This window comes from Tamandua tetradactyla, chromosome 2 (genome assembly GCF_023851605.1).
Source record: "Tamandua tetradactyla isolate mTamTet1 chromosome 2, mTamTet1.pri, whole genome shotgun sequence".
In the NCBI taxonomy this organism is placed as follows: Eukaryota; Metazoa; Chordata; class Mammalia; order Pilosa; family Myrmecophagidae; genus Tamandua; species Tamandua tetradactyla.
Genome location: NC_135328.1, coordinates 113,688,685 through 113,693,908, shown reverse-complemented (window position 1 = coordinate 113,693,908; position 5,224 = coordinate 113,688,685).

Genomic DNA, 5,224 nt, shown 5'->3' with positions numbered 1-5,224 from the left:
GCAGCAGAGGTATGAGAGAGGTCAAGTGAGAACTCACAAGGGCTTTGCAGGCATAGGCTCAGAACTGGCACTCCAGAACTTGGAAATCTACTGGACAGACAAGCCACAAGACCAGCTCACATTTAAGGGATGGAGACATAGATACTGACTTTTTAATGAGATGCATTGCAAATTTATAAGACAAAGGTCATCATTGTAATCGAGCATAGCATATGGGAAGATTTTACCCACACTGGTGGATTTAATCCTAGGGTTGAGAATTATTTCTTTACTATAAATTTTCACCAGTTTCAAAGACTCTTTTAGTGCAACTTCAGGGGATGGAATGTTATAGGGACACAAACACTCTGCACAGATTATATAACATAGCAGAGAAAGACAGATGTTCCCCTAAATTAGATATTTTACCTGTAAGCACCTTAACAAGCCAAGACTGTGATGAGAAGAAGGCATGGCTCCTGGAGCCCGTTCCTTTTCCGAGCATGGACCACTATGAGTGAGTTCTCTTGCCTCTGGCAAAGGACTATAACCAGAGCTCAGCTGCCATTTCTGGTTGATTGCTCCTCTTAAGGACTCCTAGGGGGAGTCAGAAAAATAAATCAGGACATATAAGATAGTCCTCCTAGAAGCTCTTGGGTAGCAGATATGTATAACAGTGGAACTGTTCCTGATTGCTCTCCATCTATTTCTGCAGCTACCAGTTTCCCCTATTGCTTGTTGTAAAGTTTAAAACAACATCAATTTTTAAGGACTTGAAAGTGCTTTTCTATTTGAGATCAAACAAGACAAGCATCATTTTCATTCTGGGACTGTGCTTTGCTTCTTGAAGTGTGCTGAATATATAGACACCCACTGAAAAATAATAATAATAAAAAAGCTAAGTGATGGAAATGAGTAATTGCTTGGCAGCGAGTCTGCAGGGAGAGTGCTGACACTGTGCAGTGCATATTTCATGAATAATGAGAGAAGTCTCAGAGCTGTGCAATCACTGCCTATTGGGTCAGAAATTTCACATTAGTGGATTCATCAGAGCAGTTCGGTGTCATAAAGGCACTCTTTCCTGAGGTAAACACACCTTTTCCTTCATTGAGCTGTCATCTCTCAGTTGTACAGTAGATACAGTAGAGATATAACTGGATTAGGAGTATCTTATATCCATATTGTCTAGCAGCTTATTTGGATAGAAAGACATTGCTTTTAGCAGAGATAAGCTGGTAAAGTCGGTATTTACCAAAAGATTGAATGAAGCATTAAAGAAATGTAATCAGAAAGCATAATCATCTAGTTCTATAAAATTTTGCTTGAAGTAATTGGAATGCAGAGAATTTTAAAGCTGCAAGAAGAGCTTTAGGTCTTTTGTCCTAAGAATACCTTGGTGTGGTCATCACTTGTGCTTCTCACCAAGTGCTCATATTCTCATTTCTGGTTCATTGTACATTTGTAACTTCCTCTCCTCTTGGAGCCAAAGTAGTTATGTGATTTGAATTGGACAATGAAATGCAAACAGCAGCAATGTGTTCCTTTCCGGATGGAGCTTTAAGAGCCAGTATGCCTTCTGCCGTGTTTTCTCTTTTCATCTTCCACTGCCCTGGGGCAACAGTAAATGGGAGCTACTGCATCAGCCTGCATCCTAGAGAGAGGGCGACACAGAGAAGTGGCCCTAAATGACCCTTGATGGCCATGGAACACGAAGGGAAATAAACCTTATTGTTTCAAGCCAGAATGGTCTGGGGCTGTTTGTTACTGAAGCAAACCTTAGAGTATCCTGACTCATATACTGAGTAGCTTCTTTGCTGTTTGGGCTCAAAGCTTCCTAGATATGGCATGGTAGTTAATAGCATGATATTTAAGAATCAGACGTAGGTCTGAAAGATGGTTTGAAGTGACTGGGAGTCCAAATAAGATAGAAATCATGATAATTTTGTGAGGATATCCTGCATTTAAGATGTTTAGTGTAGTATCTGCATAGTGAGCTGACAAAGGCAGTCATACTAAACAAGGAGGGAAACAAGCTCCTCAGAAAAGTTATGTTCTTGAATTCAAAGCATACCCATTCCATAAAGCCCCCCAAACCCTGTGTTTTCTTCTCTTTTCCTTAATGGAACCAGAGAATAGATGACTAAAGTGCACCTTAGTTACAATGTCATCCAAATGCTTGAAGAAATGGAGGTCCAAGAGTTAAGGGATTTACCTGAAGACACACACTTACTTGTTGGAGTAGGCCCAGGGTCAGGGCTAAGCTGATGACCAGTTATCATTCAAAAAGGACACTTTTGAAAGTGAAGTGGTGGGGATGAGGGTGGTGGGGAGCACTATTCATAATTTTGCCAGAACAATGAATGTGGAAACTCAGACTGTCCCAGGGAAACCAAGACATATGCTCATCCTAATTAGTATCTGCTTTTCCCGATTCTATGCCTGGTGTCACTCTCTTTTGCCCCATAAGTGTTAATCTTATTGGCATACACCACCTTATTGGTGAATGTCATTCTCTCTAATGGTGTAGACTTGTCACTAGAGAGAACGAAGAAAGAAACAACAATGACACCATATTTTTTTTTCCTTTTGACGATCTTTCTGAATCATCCTTATTTTTATTCTCTTCCCCCCCTGCTACCTTTGACATAGCTTCTTTGCTTATTACTTGCAATTTTAACTATTTACCTCAATAACTGTCTTGCTTAAAGCAGTCATGGGTACTGATTGTGCTAATGAGTCTGATTTGGAAAGAAGTTGCTGCTGTGTGGCAGAGCTCAGAGGCAAGATTTACTGAAAAACAGGTACCTTCAGATAAAAAGCAACAAAGATTGCACAGCCAAAAAAGGGAACAGATATGCTCAGTGGCACTTTTCCAGAAATACGTACACTTTTCCATATTCAGACGTGTTTTTAAAAGAGTCTGGCCCTCCTTTTTTTCTGTGTCCAAAAGAGAAAACAAAAACCAAAACCTATTTTCAGAGTTAGTGGAAATTAACTGATGAGAAAAACTAGAGGACCAAAAAAACATATGCTGGTGTTCTTTCAAAGTCCCTACTTGAATAGAGAAGTAGGCCAAGTAAAAGCAAAAGGCTGCATGTGCAGCTGGGGTGCCTGCAGCCCTGCTCCCTTCCTGAATTGGGGTCCACCTCCAGTCCCAGTGTGAGCAGATGGGCTGTTGCTGGCCAATTAGCCTCTTGTGCTCCTTTTTGACATCAGCGCTGCCCATCCTAGACTGGAGCCTCAGGAGGATGTGTTGATAAAATGGTTTTTTTTTTAGACTCTTCCATGTAAAAACGCATAAAAAGAAACACAAATACATTAGGTAAAGCAAGAAGGACCATAGCAGGTGGTGATACGTCCTGGGAAGTTTCATGGGGCTGCCTTGCACCCCTGAGGCACCTTGATTACTGCATGTGCTTGCCGGGCCTTTTCATCTATTTAATCATGGTGCAAAGTTAACACGCAAAGACCGAACGCAGCAAGACGTCGAACTTGTGAATTTGATATTGCTTGTCCCTGTTCTTTGGAGCCTGGAGATGCAGTATTCAGAAGCTTTAAGGTCTTCTCTCTTCCTTCCTCTCTAGTTTTAGGCTTTGCTTCCTGGAGCCACTGGTCCCTTCTTTATACGCCTCCCCCAGGCCAAGCTTGGTCATGTCTCAGGGTCTTCGTATATGTTTCTCTCTGCCTGGGATGCCCTCCTTTTTATAACATCATCTTGTGGCTGGCACTTCTGTATAATTTGAGACTCAGAGAGACCTTTCTTGACCACAGTTTGTGTGTAGATCACGAATATATTTCCAAAAGAGCTCCTGGCATGTAATAGATGCTCAGTATAAACTTCTTGAAAATATGAATGAATTAATGAATGAATGAATGAATGAATGAATGACATAGTGGTTCTAGAACCAAGAGATGGAAGAGCTTATTCTTTAAAGCCATCTGAGACCGGCTGGAGTCTTCTTTCTCTAGCATGCTAAATTCCTCATTTCCAAGAGTGCTGTAAAATATACAGTGGTATCAAAAGCATCCCAAATATTTAGTAGAGAGAATGATCCAGTGAAATGGAAATTGGGATGATTGAGACTTTCCATTCCCTCCTGCTTAGGGCCATCTCCTGCTAGACTTTTCTGTCTCCTACAGAGCTCTACCTCCTTGCCAGCTCTGCTCACTTCACTATGATTCTGTGTTCTCGGCCTCCCTCAGCCCTCAAATGCCAAACGCATCTTTGGCCTTCACTCTCCTTCTTGAAACCAAATGTTTTGGAAAAGGCAATTCATCTCTAAACCACTTAACAAGTCTTTAAAATGGTGTTTCATAAGAGCAGACTGTCTTTCAGCAAGACCTGCAGTGTTTCCAGCTTTTTGCCCAGAGGCTTTTCAGGACAGGACATTTTCCTCTCACCTCTTGACCAAAGTAAACAAACTTCAGCCCAGGAAAGCTCAAGCCTGGTGGCCGGGCTTTGAGTGACATGCCCATTTCACCAAATGTGTTTGAGCACACGGAGCTCCAAATTAGGTTTGATTTTTAGGAAGAGATGTTGTGTGACTGAGTTCCAAGGGAATGAATCTTCGTCTTCTATTCTCATTGCCTATTTTGGGTGGCTCAGAGCGGGAGGCACTGACGGTTCCATTTTCCCCTTGTGTTTATTACTGAAAGTAATTGAAGTTAGTAAAAATAACTAAGTTCTCTGGGGCTGATCATTATCGTGCTTTACATCATAATTTCCTAGCTAGGAAAGGTCTATGATGTCAAGTAATCCAATGTTTTCATTTTATGAGAAAGTGACTTAGATGATGACCTAAATTTTTTGACTTCCAAATCAGTGCCCTCTCCATTATACTGTTCAAGTTCTCCCCCAGCCCATATCTCTCTCTCTCTCTCTCTCTCTGTCTCTCTCTCTCTCTCTCTCTGTCTCTCTCTCTCTCTCTCTCTCTCTGTCTCTCTCTTTTTTCTGCCCTGCCCTCCAACTAGTCATATACCCTCCTAAAGTTCATAGATCATGCCCTTTCTCTGGCATGGTTTTTAGTTCACCCCACAGACATTCAAAAGCATCACAGAGGGACAAGTGCCAGCAGTCAGATCAGCCAGATGGCATGCTGGATCTTTTCCATTTGTCCCTCCAGATTCAATTCCAACCTTTCTCCACCTCACTGATGGACCTTCATAGAACACATCAACAAGCCTCTTATCTGCTGTCCAGTTGGGTTTGGCCAAAGGCAGCTCCTGGCAGGAAAATGGAGGGTAG